Here is a 17,293-nt window from a genome sequence, read left to right as displayed (position 1 = left end):
TTACCAAGAGGGCATATGGAGCCACATGGAGAAATTACCAGAAGCTGATGAAATGGCAGGTCCAGGGAGACATAAATGAGGGTGGCTTTGACCTTCCACCCACTGTCTACCTTTCTTTCCCTGAACATAGAGAGCCTGCCCCAACCAGAAAGTCAGGTGGCTGTTCCCACACAGGAAGGACCCGCTTCCTGAAGCAGCAGAGGCTGTGCCAAGTCCTCAACCACTGTTCCTTTTTGATCTTATCAATGCAAAGTAGATTATACTAGATTACATCATAGAACAGCACTGAAGGTAGGGGATGGGACAGGGAATCAGTCCTCAGGCCCTGGGATGTAAAGGAGATGGCAGCTATGGGGAGAGCCCCGGGGACCCAGCCCTCCATGGGTTTCAGGTGACATTTGTCATGTACTGCTGCTGACAGCAGCAGAAGTCCAGGTGGATTAGGACAACCCAAGAACACATGCCCTCTCTGGAAGTCATGAGATCAACACATGGGAACAAGAGACAGATATGAGGTCCAGTCTTTAAACTCAAATTAACAAATTTTACGTTACCCATAGTTTACCAGTTTTGTTTTGTTTTCTTAAATTTGAATTTTAAAAATTCAGGTATTTGTTTATGGGCTGTACATCATGTGCTCTGAGCATTTCGGCCCCTGGGGGGAGCCACAAGGAGTTCTAAGGCATCTTGTCTGATGAGCACATGGCTAGAGAGAGGCCTCCTCAGGCAGAGATATCTAAATTTAAAAGAACCTCCTCCAAAACATACACGTTAAAAGATTCTCTAACTGGATCCCTCTGTGTTATGGAATCTTTGTCCCCTTAAAGCCCAGGTTCTTGCTTGGTTGCACCACTTCTAAGAATGAAGAGGTAGACCAGATGAAGGGTGGTGGGCAGCCAGGTGAAGTTTATTGAGTAAGAGTAGAAAGCTCCCAGAGAGGGAGGCGGGGCCGGAGAGGGTTGCCCCCAGGATTTCTAAGTGGAGGGGTGTTTATGGGGTCTTTTGTAGAACTATCTTAAGCAACCACGGTGTGCCGAGTGGTGGGGATCAGGGCTTTGGTCACATATATGTCTACCTATCAGGTTAATGTCAACATGCTGATGGGCTTTTCTTGCTGACGTCTGGGGGCTTATGTCTTCACTGCCCTTTGCCCGTGATATTGAGAAATGCTTTGTAGTTAATGGTCTTATTTCAGGACATTTTGTAGAAGTCATTTCTGCAAGGGCTACAAAGCAGAACGCTAGTGTGGTCCTGTCTACCCTACACAACAGGATGTCAGTGCTGTTTTATTCTAGCTGTCCTGACTCTGTATCTTCCTGTTGAGGACCCCAGCCCTGACTCCCTGACTGTCCAACTAACTCCTAACATCCAGAAGATGGGTGCAGAGTATAAGGGCCCTAGGCTTGCCTTGTCCCACAAACAACCAGATAACTATCAAGTCATTCTGAAAACCCCAGAAATCGGCCTGAAGGCTGCTGGAACAAAGCACACAACTAAAGGGAGATGAGAGGCCACATGGAAAAAGGTAGGAAGTGTGGAGACATGGTTTAGGAGAGAGATGGATGGGATGGTTGTTGCTGCAGATGGGAGGGACCCATGTTCGTGAAGAAGGGAGAGGGAGGGAGGGAGGGAGGGAGGGAGGAAGAGAGAGAGAGAGAGAGAGAGAGAGAGAGATGGATGCACAAAGGGAAATGCACAAGGAATATGTTTCCCCAAAGCTGTAGGCAGAGGAGAAAATGAGGAGGGCTGAATTTTGTAAGTTTCTGCAAGCAGTGCAGCTTAAAGCCTGGAGTTTTAAAGGTCAGCAGGCTTGGCTGGGATAGAGTCTGGAGGACACTGTGCTGCTCCTGAGGAGAAGGCAGGCAAACAACCCAGGAAGGTGGGGGGACAGAGAGTGTGGAAACCGTGATCTGGAGAATGACCAGGGAACACAGTGGGAAGAGTATACACTAGTACTGGAGAGCAGAGTGTCCCTAGGAGGCAACAAAGGACCTAGCTGGCACCATTTCCCTCCCTGCCCCTCAGGAGCAATGCAGAGCCACCTGCGGGAAGCTGGCAAGTGCAGTGCCAACACTTGGCTGCCTAATTTGCTTAAACCGTGTCCCATACCCTTGCACTCAGGCCAGACTGCCCTTCTCAATCAAGCTGGCCTCAGTCCCAGTGTGCAGGCCCCATCCCCAGAAGAGCAGCAGAAACTCCAGTCCACATCACACCTCCCAAGCAGAGAGTGCCGCCAGGCCTCAGTTCTAGTGGAAGTACTATCAGGTCTCATTTCACAAGCAGACCAGAGCGCACTTCATTAAAACTCACCACATTCAGGCCAAGGACCAAACACTGCACACTGCAGGAAAGGAGAGCCTCTGTAGATGACCAGCCTGAAGGACAGAGTAGCCAAAACACAACAGCGCTGCACATACAGCACACACCAGAGACACTCCCTGAAGTGCCAGCCCCAGACACTTCATGGACCTCTTCTTCAAAAAGCCATTACTTTCAGGAACAAAAAAAAAAAACATAACTGGCTTTTCTAACACAGAGAAGAAGGCAGAGACGCAGACAAAATGCCAAGATGAAGGAACTGATCCCAAATGAAAGAACAAGATAAGGCCGTGGCCAGAGATCTAAATGAAACAGATACGAGTAACATGCCTGATGGAAAATTTAAAGCAACGATCATAAGGATAACTCACTGGGCTTGAGAAAACAATGAAAAACATCAGGGGACCCTTACCACAGGGATAAAAGAGTTAAAAAAGAATCAATCAGAAATGAAGAATGCAATATATGACACTGGAAACAGGTTTGATGCGATGAAGAGCAGGATGGAAGAAGGAGAGGAATGAATTTGTGACACAGAAGACAAAATGATGGAAAATAATGAAGCTGAACAAAAGAGAGAAGATTACAGAACATAAGAATAGACTTAGGGAACTCAGTGACTCAATCAAGCATAGTAATATTCATATCATAGGAGTCTCAGAACAAAAACAGGGACAGAAAAGGGGAGAGAAAATTTATTTGAGGGAATAATAGCTCAAAACTTCCTTATCTGGGGAAGAAAACAGACATCTAGATCCAGAAGGTACAAAGAACACTCAACAAAAGCAGGCCAAAACCAAGACATTGTAATTACATTTGCAAAATATAATGATAAAGAAAACGTCTTAAAAGCAGCAAGACAGGGGATGCCTGGATGGCACAGTCGTTTGAGCAGCTGACTCTTGATTTTGGCTCAGGTCATGATCTCAGGGTCCTGGGTTTGAGCCCCATGTCAGACTCTCTGCTCAGCAGGGAATCTGCTTCAGGATCTTCTCTCTCTCCCTCTCCCCGCCACCCTCTGCTGGCTTTTTCTCTCCCTTTCTCTCTCTCTCAAATAAATAAATAAATCTTTTTTTTTTTTTTTTTAAGCAGCAAAACAAAAGAAGTCCTTAACTTACAAGGGAAGACTCATGAGGCTAGCTGGAGATTTCTCAACATACATTTGATAAGCATGATATTCAAAGTGCTGAATGAGAAAAATCTGCAAACAAGAATACTGTACCCAGCAAGGTTATCATTCAAGATAGGAAAGATAAAAAGTTTTCCAGACAAAAACTAAAGGAGTTCATGATAACTAAATCAGGCCCCCAAGAAATATTGGAATGGAAAGACCAAAAGTGACAAAGACAAGAAAGGATCAGATAAAATCTCCAGAAACAATGACAAACAAGAAATAAAATGGCAATAAATACATATCTATCAATAATTGCTCTGAATGTAAGTGGACAAAATGCTCCAATCAAAAGAAAGACACAGGGTATCAGAACCTAAAGTCACCTGCAGATTGAAAGTGAGAGGACAGAGAAACATTTATCATGCAAATGGATGCCAAATGAAAGCCAAAGTAGCAAGACTTCTATCAGACAAAAATAGACATTAACACATAGACTGTAACAAGAGACAAAGAAGGACACTATCTCATAATAAATGGGAGGACAATCCAACAAGAAGATCTAACAGTTCTAATTATTTATGTACCCAACATAGGAACACACAAACAGCACATAAAGAAACTAATTGATGATAATACAATAATAGTAGGGAACTTTAGCATCCCACTTACATTGATGAATATATAATCTAACAGAAAATCAACAAGGAAACAGTGGCTTTGAATGACACACTGGACCAGATGGACTTAACACATATATTCAGAGCACCTCATCCTAAAACAGCAGAGTACACATTATTTTCAAGTGCACATGGGACATTCTCCACAACAGATCACATATTAGGTTGCAATCAGGCTTCAACAAATACAAAAAGATTGAGATTATACCATGCATCTTGTTTGACCACAAAACTATGAAACCTGAAGTCAACCAGAAGAAAAAATCTGGAAAGACCACAAATACACGGAGGTTAAACAACATGCTACTAAACAATGAATGGGTCAACCAGGAAATTAAAGAAGAATTTAAAAAATACGTGGAGGGTCACCTGGGTGGCTCAGTTGGTTATGTATCTGACTCGTGATTTCGGCTCAGGTCATGAGCTCAGGGTTGTGAGGACAAGCTCCTGTGTTGGGCTCATGCTGGGCAAGGAACCTGCATAAGATTCTCTCTCTCTCCCTCTCCCTCCCCTACCCTTGCTGCCTCATGTACATTCTCTCTCTCTAAAAAAAGAAAAATTAAATACATGCCAACAAAAGAAAATGAAAACACAACAGTCTAAAACCTTTGGGATGCAGCAAAAGTAGTCCTAAGAAAGAAGTATATAGCAATACAGGCCTAACTCAGGAAGCAAGAAGAAGGGGCATCTGGATGGCTCAGTGGTTGGGTATCTGCCATCGGCTCAGGTCATGATCCTGGAGTCTTAGGATCGAGTCCCACATCAGGCTCCCCAGAGGGAGACTGCTTCTCCCTAGGACCTATGTCTTTCCCTCTCTCTCTGCATCTCTCATGAAAAAATAAATAAAATCTTTAAAAAAAAAAAGCAAGAAAAATCTCAAACAACCTCACTTTACACCTAAAGGAACTAAAACAAAACAAAACAAAAAAACCCAAGTGAAGCCAAAACCCAGAAGAAAATAATAAAGATTAGATGAATAAATGATACAGAAACTAAAAAACAATAGAACAGATCAATGAAACCAGGAGCTGATTTTTAAAAAAAAAATTAATAAAATTGACAACCTCTAGACAGACTTATCAAAAAAAAGAAATCAGGGGATCTGGATGACTCAGTTGGTTAAGCATCTAACTCGATTTCAGCTCACGTCATGATCACAGGGCAGTGAGACTGAGTCCCATTGTCAGACTCTATACTGGGCGTGGAGCCTTCTTAAGATTTTCTCTCCTTCTCTCTCTCTCTCCCTCGCTCTCTGCCCCTCTCCCAACTCACATTCTCTCTCAAAAAGAAAGAAAAAAAAGAGAAAGTACCTAAATACATAAAATCACAAATGAGAGAGGAAAAATAGCAACCACAGAAATACAAAAAATTATCAGAGATTATGAAAAACTATATGCCAACAAATTGCACAAACAGGAAAAAATGGATAAATTTCTAGAACCATATAACCTACCAAAACTGAGACAAAAAGAAACAGAACCAACTGATAACCAGCAAAGAAACTGAATCAGTAATAATAATCTCCCTACAAACAAAAGTCCAGGGCCAGTTGTCTTCACAGGAAAATTCTACCAAACATTTAAAGAGTTAATACCTATTCTTCTCAAACTATTCCAAAAAAAATAGGAAAGGAAGGAAAACTTCCAAATTCATTCTATGAGGCCAGCATTACCCTGATACCAAAACTAGACAAAGACTCCACTAAAAAAAGAGAATTACAGGCCAATATCCCTGATAAAAATGCCTGCAGAAATTCTCAATAAAATACTAGCAAACTGAATCCAACAGGACATTGGACACCACAATCAAGTGGGATTTATTCCTGGGTTGCAATTATGGTTCAATATTCACAAATCAATCAACACAATACACCATGTAAATAAAAGAAATGATAAGAACCATATGATCCTCTCAATAAATGCAGAAAAAGCATTTGACAAAGTACAACATCCATTCATGATAAGAAACCTCCACAAAGTAGGTTTAGAGGGAACATACCTCAACCTAATCAAGTCTATGTCAGAAAAACCCATAAATAATATCATCCTCAGTGAGAAAAAACTGAGAGCTTTTCCTCTAAGGTCAGGAACAAGAAAGGAATGTCCACTTTCACCCATTATTTAACATAGTACTAGAAGTCCTAGCCACAGCAATCAGACAACAAAAAGGAAATAAAAGGCATCAAAATCGGCAAAGAGGTAAAATTTTCACTATTTGCAGATGACACAATGCTATATATAGAAAACCTGAAACACACCACCAAAAAATTGCTAGAACTGATACACGAATTCAGTAAAGTTGTAGGATACAAAATCAATATACAGTAATCTGTTCCATTTCTATACACAAATAATGAAGCAGCAGAAAGATAAAGATGAATTAAGGAATCAATCCCATTTACAACTCCACCAAAACTCATCAGATACCTAGCAATAAACCTACCCAAAGAGCTGAAAGCCTTTACTCTGAAAACTATAAAATACTGATGAAAGGGGCACCTGGATGACTCATTGTTAAGCATCTATCTTCAGCTCAGGTCATGATCCCGGGGTCCTGGGATAGAGTCCACATCAGGCTCCCTGCTCAGCGGGGAGTCTACTTCTCCCTCTCCCTCTGCCACTCCCTCGCCTTGCTCATGGTCTCTCTCTCTCTGTCAAATAAATAAATAAAATATTTTTTTAAAAAAGAACTTAAGAAAGAAACTGAAGAGGATGCAGAGAAATGGAAAGACTTTCCATGCTCATGGATCAGAAGAACAAATATTTCTAAAATGTCTATACTACCCAAAGCAATCTACACATTCAATGCACTCCCTATCAAAACACTAACAGCATTTTCCACAGAGCTGGAACAAAATGTGTAAGGAAACACAAAAGATCCTCAATAGCCAAAGCAACCTTGAAAAATCAAAGCAAAGCTGGAGCATTACAATTCTAGGCTTCAAGTTATATTATAAAACCGCAGTGATCAAAAAAGTATGGTAGTGGCACAAAAATAGATACAGATCAACAGAACACAATAGAAAACCCAGAAATTAACCTACAACTATATGGTCAATTAAACGTTGACAAAGCAGGGAAGTTCTTTTCCAATGTCTTTAGAATGGGAAAAAGACAATCTCTTCAACAAATGTTGGTAAAATTAGCACCATGAAAATGAATGAAACTGGACCACTTTCTTAAACCATACGCGAATGTAAATTCAAAATAGATTAAAGATATAAATGTGAGAGAGGAAACCATTCAAATCCTAAAGGAGAACACAGGCAGTAACCTCTCTGACATCAGCTGTAGTAATTTACTAGATATGGCTCTCCTGGGGCAAGGGTAGAAAAATCAAAAATATTAGGACTACATCAAAATAAAAAGCTTCTGCACAATGAAGGAAACAATCACCAAAACTAAAAGGGGATGGATGAGAGAAATGGGGGAGATGAGAGAAATATTTGCAAATGACATATCTGATAAAATAAATAACTTATAAAACTCAACAACCCAAAAACCAATAAAAAATGAACAGAAAAAAAAATGAACAGAAGCCATGAATAGACATTTTTTTCCAAAGAAGACATCCAGGGACGCCTGGGTAGCTCAGGGATTGCGAGCCTGCCTCCCGCCCAGGGTGTGATCCTGGAGTCCTTCAGATGGAGTCCTGGGGATGGAGTCCCACACCGGGCTCCCTACAGGGAGCCCGCTCCTCCCTCTGCCTGTGTCTCTGCCTCTGTGTGTGTGTGTCTCTCATGAATAAATAAATAAAATCTTAAAAAAAAGAAGACATCCAGATGGCCAACAGACGCATAGAGGCACTCAACATCACTGATCATCAGGGAAATACAAATCAAAACTACACGAGATACCACCTCACACCTGTCATAATGGCTAAAATCAACAACATAAGAAAAAACAGGTGCTGGCAAGGATGTAGAGAAAGGGGAACCCTCCTGCACCATTTATTGATGGGAATGCACACTGGCACAGCCACTGTGGAAAACACTATGGACATTCCTCAAAAAGCTAAAAATAGGGGGGAAAAAAGTTAAAAATAGAACTACCCTATGATCCAGCAATTGTACTGCTAGGTATTTACCCCAAGTATACATAAGTACTAATTCAGGAGGATACACACACCTGCATGTTAATAGTGCCAGTATCTACAATCATCAAACTATGGAGACAGCCCAAGTGTCCACTGATAAATGAATAAAGGTGAGGTATGTATATATAATGGAATATTACTCAGCCATAGAAAAGACTGAAATCTTGACACTTACTATGATGCAGATAGAGCTAGAGCATTATGTAAAGCAAAATAAGTCAGAGAAAGACAAAAATCCCTTATGATTTCACTCATATGTGGAATTTAAAAAAATGAGCAAAGGGAAAAAAAGAGGGAGAGAGGCAAACCAAGAGACTCCTAACTCTAGAAAACAAACTGATAGTTACCAGAGAGGAATTGGGGGGTGGGGGGCTTGGGCAGGAAACATGTGACAGGGATTAAGGAACGGACTTGCCATGAAGAGCACAAGATGACGTACGAAGATGCTGAATCACTAAATTGTACACCTGAAACTGTGATTACATTGTATGTCACCTAAGTGCAATTCAAATAAAATCTTAAAAGATTCTCTAAGTTGGGAGCTCACTGTTCTCAAGATCTAAGAAAAAAATTTATTTTTGAAAAATATTTACTATAAGCAACAGAAGAAATCTTTAGAAAGCACTTGCTTTGCATTCTCAATAAAATACAAGAAAACGTGAAGTAAGAAAGGAAGGATGAGGTGTATTAAAAGCATCCTTAGATACTTCCTAAGATATAAACTGATGTGATGAGGTGCAGGCTGAGACAAGAAAAAAACTGTAAAGAATAAAAATGTAACCGATTTACTGTTTTAGACAGGGCAACACAGAGAATTAACACTACAGAAAAATCATTCAGAAACGTAGAGGACAGATTTGAGAGGCCATTCCAGAGGGTGAAGGAAAAAGACAAAGAGAAAACTGAAATCCAAAAAAGAAATAAAGGAATGCCTGGGTGGCTCAGTGGTTGAGCGTCTGCCTTTGGCTCAGGTCATGATCCCCGGGTCCTGGGATCAAATCCTGCATCAGGCTCCCTGCTCAGAGGGGAGCCTGCTTCTCCCTCTGCCTATGTCTCTGCCTCTCTCTCTCTCTCTGTCTCTCATGAATAAATAAAATCTTTAAAAAAAAGAAAACCAATTTAAATGCATGGTAATAAAAAGTTTTATACTTTTGATATTTATAAACCTCTTGTAAATCAGTAACAAAATAGAGTATCTTTTTTAAGATTTTACTTATTTGTTTTTAGAGAGAGAGAGAGACAGCATGTGTGCACAAGCAGCGGGTGGGACAGAGGGAGAGAATCTCAAGCAGACCCCCAGCAGAGTGTAAGGATTTCAAGGCAGGCTCAATCACAAGACCTGAGTGGAAACCAAGAGTTGGACGTTAACCAACTGAGCCAGCCAGGCACCCCAGAAAACAGAGTATATTGATAGAAAGATAGATGAGAATATGAAGAGCCAACTTGGAAAGTAAAATTTTAAAAATCTTAAAAATTGGGACACCTGGGTGGCTCAGTGGTTGAACATCTGCCTTCAGCTCAGGGCATGATCCTAGAGTCCTGGGGATCAAGTTCCACACTGGGATCCCCTTGAGGAGCCTGCTTCTCCCTCTGCCTAGGTCTCTGCCTCTCTGTGTGTGTCTTATTAATAAATAAATAAAATCTTAAAAAAATTTTAATCTTAAAAATTAAACACACCAGTAAACAAATAAGTACAAATTAAGACATCAATAAAATATTATCTCCTGAGAATTAAATCAGGAAAATGAAACTCTTAAATGAAAAACTTGTCAGGAGTTTGAGTCAATGGTCACTCTGTACACTGCTAACAGGAACATAAACTGAAGCAATTACTCTTGAGTAGGTCATAGCAACATTTTAAAATTTCATATATTCTTTGATTTAGCCCCTCTACTTCTATGAATTTATCTGAATAATCAAGAATATGTGTAAGGGTATAAAGTTGTTCATATTAAAGTATAACTCAAAATCAAAAATAAATAACCCAATGTACAAAAGGCAAGAATAAATTATGGTATGTACACACATTTAAACACCATATTCTAAAAATTATGTTGTAGAAGAAGACTAATTATGGGAAGAAAAGTTCAGATGTTGTTAAAAATGTTTTACTAGCCCATACAAAATATGCCTAGCAAAATTGCCAGATACATGCATACAAAGTTATTGAAAATCTGAACCGTATTCATCTTTTGGACGTTGAAATGACAGGCAGTTTTCGTTTTCTTTGTGTTCATCGAAAAACATGCAATAAAGTCTCTGCAGCAGCACTACCTACTATAATGAGTTGAGATGTAACACAACTGACTTTTGATGTCTGTCCTCCATGGAAGCCCAGGTCTCAAACAGGGACAAAGTCCTAGTGCAGGGAGAAAGGGTCATAGGGAGTAGAAAGTCAGCACACTAATGGAAATAGCAGGTAAACCTCTCTAGGAAAGCAGAGAAGTAGAAGCACGGTTGCCACATCTCTGAAAACTCATAGTCCAGTCATCACCAGGGGGGTAATGAAATGGACAACAATTATCAGGACATTCAAAGCATAGCTGCTGCTGTCCAGGAAATCCCAGCCAGCCCCAGATCCTGGGGATGTTAACATCCATCATCACAGATGCTAAAGCCAGAATAGACACCGCCACTAATAGGTGCCAAGCCACAACCAGGACCTGGATACTTCCATGGAGAAACCCTGGAATTCCAAGCCAGCTAGTTACACAGACTTGCTCTGGGCACGTGACTAACATCACAACAGTCCAATCTCTCTAATGATTGAATATTTGAGAACTAACTTATGACATTATAGCAAATTTTATTGATTCCTTTGATAATCAAAAATTAAATTAACATTAGGAAAGAATATGCAATTAGGGGGCATCTGGGTGGCTCAGTGGTTGAGTACCTGCCTTTGGCTCAGGTCATGATCCTGGTGTCCTGGGATCGAGTCCTGCATCAGGCTCCCTACAGGGAGCCTGCTTCTCCCTCTGCCTACGTCTCTGCCTCTCTCTCTGTCCCATGAATAAATAAATAAAATCTTTAAAAAAATAAAGAATATGCCATTAGTTGCCATTAGTATTTTTTTAATTCCAACCACGTGGAAATTTAAAAATATTATCCTAAGTAACTACGGAGATAAAAATTATTTAAAATTTTAGGTTCAGTGGAACATGCAACTCTTGATCTCAGGATTGTGAATCAAGTCCCACATTGGATATATTTTAAAAAATAAAATCCTAGAAAAAATTAATGTGATTATAAACAGTTTAGAATATATTTTTAAAAATCAGAACACGACATATCCAAATGTAAGGAAAAGATCCAAAGCTGCATCCAAAGGAAAATTCATAGTAGTAAACATTCTGTTACAAAGAAAAACAGAAAGATAGATGAAGCATTCACTTCAAGGCATTAAATTGAAAAAAAAGGAATGATTTTTAAAAGTTAAAGATAACACAAAGGAAATAACAGCATGGAAAAAATAGCAGAATTGAGAAATAAATCCCAAGAGCTGGTTGTATGAAAAACAAACCCATGACAGACGTTGACAGAGCTTATTAGAAACCCCTGACAGACGCTGACAGAGCTTATCCACTGTAATGGGTTATATTTTGAAAATTATTATTAACTGTTTCTCTTTTGTCTTTCTGACTCTGACATGACTTTTCCCTCAGTCATTTTAAAGCATCCTTTGGTGGATTCTGGAGAGATAAAGACTGGTTACTGAAAAAATGCAAAGAGAAAGGATAAAGCAATATTCAGCTTTAGCCAAGAAAAACACGATATGTTACGGCCCCAAGAAGATATTTTCCAAATTCCTCTCATTCTCTATCTTTAGTACTTTGACCACCTTACCTGGAAGACAACAGCTCCTAGATCTTTTTCAATCTTTTCACTCCTGGTCCCCATGGATTACCATTAAGCCTTAGGTTTCAATCAGGCCTGGAGGTTTGAGTCGGGACAAAAGAAAATATGACAGACAGGAGTAGCCTGCACATTCCCAACTGGGAGCACAGGTGGAAAGAAGACAGAGAAAAGAAGAGGAGAGCTCTGGCTTGGGAATAGAAAGGTAAAGTAACCACAAGAGTAGAGGGAGATTCGCCTCCTCCCCCAACTAGGACTCTGAAAGGAGATCACCTCTTGGACAGCCTCCCATCCTGAAATTAGCTTAGAGTCATATGTACTTCCTGGGGCAAGTAGAGGGAGGCCCTATATTTAAATCCCTGAGCCAGCTTTGGTTCTTTTATGTTTAGATGGTTCCAGAAATAACTGGGAGTCTGGTTGTGGAGCTAGCTAGCCAGAACTGGGCAAGACAGCATCAGAACAAATGTTCTCAGTGACACCACAGGAGAGGATCTTCAGAGAATCTTCACCAGATCCCTGAGAGGTAGCAGCAGGTGAGAGCTCAGTGAGGAAAATATAGTGGGAATACCAGTAAGGTACAATAGCCAAGGAAAAAGAATGAGTCACAAAGCAGAGCTTTCCTAACTGGCTATCAGCAAGGTAGTATCCAGCCATCAGGTGGAAAATGAGGAACAGCACCCTGGAGATTAGCGGAGTCAAAGGATACTAAGATTATGAATCCCAACTCTTAATCCTACCAACACATCATCCTTCTCTCTCCCTTATATCTGGGTGTCATCTTTAAGTAAGGAGAGATGGTGGAAACAATATAAGAGGCTGAGAACTGGTCTCAAAAGGGAGTAAATATTACCAGAACGAGTTGCTTAAATTGTCACATCTAAGCTTTAACCTGGACACACACACACACACACACACACACACACACATATCTTGCCCAGCATCTAAGAAAGGCTACACAACAGGGACATTAAGAGTGTGGGATTTCGGGGGCACCTGGGTGGCTCGGTGGTTGAGCATTTGCTTTCAGCTGAGGTCGTGATCCTGGGGTCCTGGGATCGAGTCCTGAATTGGCCTCCCCAAGGGAGCCTGCTTCTCCCTCTGCCTATGTCTCTTTTTCTCTCCGTCTCTCATGAATAAATAAATAAAATCTTAAAAAAAAAAAAAAAAAAGACTATGGGATTCTGGATCCCCATGGCCCAGGTCTGACTCCTGGATTCACAATTTGCCAGCCCTGTGACTATGGGCAATTTACTTCATCACTCTGTGCCTCAGTTTCCTCAACTATAAAATGAAGATAATCATAGTTTCTCTTAGTAGTTTTTAAGGGTTAAGTGAGGTAATAATGTAAAGTGCATAGATCAATATCTGGCCCATAAAAACATTCACAAAGTGTTACCTATCCTTACTGCTATTAATGTTACTATTATTACTTTTACCTATTACCTACAGAATGGGGCTCATGAAGGAAAGATCCGATCAGCTACAGAAAAATTAAGAAATTATAATTTCTGGGGGCACCTGGGTGGTACAGTGGTTGAGCGTCTGCCTTTTGCTCACGGTATGGTCTCGGGGTCTTGGGATCTAGTCCTGCATCAGGCTCCCCACAGGGAACCTGCTTCTCCCTCTGCCTATGTCTCTGCTTCTCTCTCTCTGTGTCTATCATGAATAAATAATCAAATCTAAAAAAAAAAAGAAATCATAATTTCTTGGGGCACCTGGGTGGTGCAGTCAGTTAAGCGACTTGGTTTTGGCTCAGGTCCTGATCTCAGGGTCATGGGATGGAGCTCCATGTGTGTTCTGAGCTCAGGGGGGAGTCTGCTTGAGAATTTCTCTCTTCTCCCTCTGCCCCTCCCATTCATACTCTCTCTCTCCAATATAAATAAATAAATCTTTAAAAGAAATTATAATCTACCGACATGATCAAGTAGTATAGATTAAAAAATGTACCCCTGCTACATAAATAATTAAAATCACAAACGATAAAGAGGGAAATAAATCAGATCAGTTTTTTAAAACGTAACAGAATGGTATAAAAAAATTCTTGAACCAGATTCAGAAAAACATATGAATTACCTATATTAGCTCAAGAAGTATGCAAAGTAGACAAGTAGTATGCCAAAAGAAGCTGAAAAATTCATCAAAGAATTACCTCAAAAAAGACCTAGGACAAGATAATTCAATTAGTGCATTCTTTCAAAATTTCCCCAAGGGGCAATGCCAAAATGAATAAGAAACAGTACCGGGGCCCAGAGGAAGATGGAATGCTCCCCAGATCACTGGAAAGCTATGCTATCTATGGGCTACAAACCAGCAGAACAGAAAACTCTGAGGCCACTATTTTTCGCAATAGCTCCGTGACTCCAGGATTTCTCAGTATCTCTAACATGCTGCAAAATCCCAATAGGAGGGCTGTGGAGGACCGCTCCTGCACTTCAAGATTTTTCCCAGACTCCCCCAGACCCTTCTTCTTCTCCCTCCCCCCCCCCAGACCCTTCTTATGACTATGCCACACAGGAGCCTGGCGTCATGCGTGGTCCAAGAGCCAAGAATATACAGAAGGAAAGAGATTCAAAAGAGATAAGCAGAAGAAAAAGAGGACAACAAAAATGCAGTAGTACTAGCAATTCTTGTACTGAGGCAGGAAACAGTACATTCTTCTGGTTGAAATGTAAATTGAATCAACTCTTCCAGGACGTAACCGGCCATATGTGTTTGGAACCTACAATGCACATATACTCTGCAACCTAATCATACGACCGCTATCACTCCATCCCGGAGAATCCGTTTAATACGAAGATAAGGATTTACATACAAGGATGCACTTAATTGAATTATTAACAGCAAATAAAACAAAAAACAAAAGAGGAAATACTGTAAATGTCTAGAACTACAAACAGTTAAAGCAGAGGGCACGTTCCTACGATGAACTACCCAACAATCAAAAGCAATGTTTGGGGAGGGGGGTTAATTAATGACATGTCTTTGTCTAATTTTTTTAGGAAAGAGGGCAGGACACATACTACAAAGTATAATCTTAAGTATATTTTTAAAATATATGTAGGTAGGAAAAACTACTGGAAGGGAAACAAACCAAAGCCCTAATATGATCTGAGCTCTGAGTGATATTTGTTAACATATTTCTAACTTTCTGCCACAAGCATATATTACTTTTATAACCAAAAAAAAAAAAAAAAGATAAAAAACAAACAAACAAACAATTATGGCACATGGATAAATACGACTCCCGTGAGTGAAAAAGAACAATTTCAAGTCTCCATTCACTACGGCCAAAAGCAGCCTCAGCGTTGTGCACAGACCTCCCCCCAACGTGAACCTTAACGCGGGTACGATGTGAAGCCCAGAGGCAAGGCGCGCACCAACCAAATCCCTGCGCACACAGGCTGCGGCCTCTCAGGGGTTTGCAACGCGCCGTTACGGAGAAGGGCCTCGCAGCCTTTCTTCTTTTTTTTTTTAAAGTGCAGCTCGGGTTCGAGCGTGTCCCTTGGCTGGAAGAACCTCTACGGGGAGCTACAGCTGTTCAGGGAGGTTGAGGCAGCGTGAGGACGGACACACACACACACACACACACACACAGGGGAGGCTGAGGCAGCGTGAGGACCGACACACACACACACACACACACACACACACGGGAGGCTGAGGCAACGTGAGGAGGGACACACACACACGGGAGGCTGAGGCAGCGTGAGGACCGACACACACACACACACACACAAGGGAGGCTGAGGCAGCGTGAGGAGGGACACACACAGGGGAGGCTGAGGCAGTGTGAGGACGGACACACACACACACAAGGGAGGCTGAGGCAGCGTGAGGACTGACACACACACACACACAGGGGAGGCTGAGGCAGCGTGAGGACTGACACACACACACACACAGGGGAGGCTGAGGCAGCGTGAGGACTGACACACACACACACAGGGGAGGCTGAGGCAGCGTGAGGAGGGACACACACACGGGAGGCTGAGGCAGTGTGAGGACGGACACACACACACACAAAAAGGAGGCTGAGGCAGCGTGAGGACCGACACACACACACACACACAAGGGAGGCTGAGGCAGCGTGAGGAGGGACACACACAGGGGAGGCTGAGGCAGTGTGAGGACGGACACACACACACACACAGGGGAGGCTGAGGCAGCGTGAGGAGGGACACACACACGGGAGGCTGAGGCAGTGTGAGGACGGACACACACACACACAAGGGAGGCTGAGGCAGCGTGAGGACCGGCACACACACACACACACACACAAAAAGGAGGCTGAGGCAGCGTGAGGACGGACACACACAGGGGAGGCTGAGGCAGTGTGAGGACTGGCGCACACGCACACACACACACACACACAGGGGAGGCTGAGGCAGCGTGAGGACCGGCACACACACACACACACACACACACACACACAAAGGAGGCTGAGGCAGCGTGAGGACGGACACACACAGGGGAGGCTGAGGCAGCGTGAGGACCGGCGCGCACACACACACACACACACACACACACACACGGGAGGCTGAGGCAGCGTGAGGACCGGCACACACACACACACACACACACACACACACACGCTCGCACGCCCACCCGGACTCCCGAGCGCGCTCGATGGCGCCGTCCGGGGCCCACAGCCGGTGCCGGCGGGCACTGAGCTCCGAGCGAGCCCCCCGCGCCCGGGCCCCCGCCCCCCGTCCGGCCGCCGCCGCGGTACCTGTTGGCGGGGCGCGGCAGCTGGGTGGCGGGGCTCCGCAGCGTCCTCGGCGCGGCGGGGGTGCCGCGGGGGCCGTCCCTGCTCCGCTCCGCCGAGAGCCTGCACAGCCGGGAAGAGAAACTAAGTTGTCACCGGTCGCCGGCCGGCTCGCACCTGCGGGCGTCCCCGCCCCGGGCCCCGCGGCACCCCCAGGCCCCCGAGTTTGAAGGCAGCTCAGGGCGGGAAGGCAGGCAGAGCCCGGCGCTGGACGGCGCGCCCGGGACACGGCTGCGGACCCGACGGCAGGGCCCGCTCCGCAGCGACGGCCGCCGGAGCCCACCCGGGCCGAGGGCCGCCCCTCGGTCGCCGCCGCCCGGCCCGGCCCGCCTCCTGGACGCCCCGCACCCCCCGCCCGCCGCCCCTTCCCGGCCCGGCTTCGCGCGACCGCCTTCCGTCGGCTTCCCCGCGCGGCGGCCCGAAGTCCGCGCCCGGAGCGGGGCGGCCGGGCGGCGGGGGCCGGGGGCC

General features: G+C 43.5%; 1 protein-coding gene across 1 annotated transcript in view; it reads right to left on the bottom strand.

The window, feature by feature from the left end:
- ST8SIA6 (ST8 alpha-N-acetyl-neuraminide alpha-2,8-sialyltransferase 6) overlaps positions 1-16,885 on the bottom strand; it is a 137,917-nt gene extending 121,032 nt beyond the window's left edge. Inside the window, exon 1 of the mRNA XM_072825663.1 lies at positions 16,790-16,885. The gene's annotated coding sequence lies outside the window, so the exon portion shown is untranslated. The remainder of the gene's footprint in view (positions 1-16,789) is intronic.
- Between the last annotated feature and the right edge of the window lie 408 nt (positions 16,886-17,293).

Source organism: Canis lupus, chromosome 5, assembly GCF_048164855.1.
Source record: "Canis lupus baileyi chromosome 5, mCanLup2.hap1, whole genome shotgun sequence".
Taxonomy (NCBI): domain Eukaryota; kingdom Metazoa; phylum Chordata; class Mammalia; order Carnivora; family Canidae; genus Canis; species Canis lupus.
This window is presented reverse-complemented; position numbering and strand designations above follow the sequence as displayed.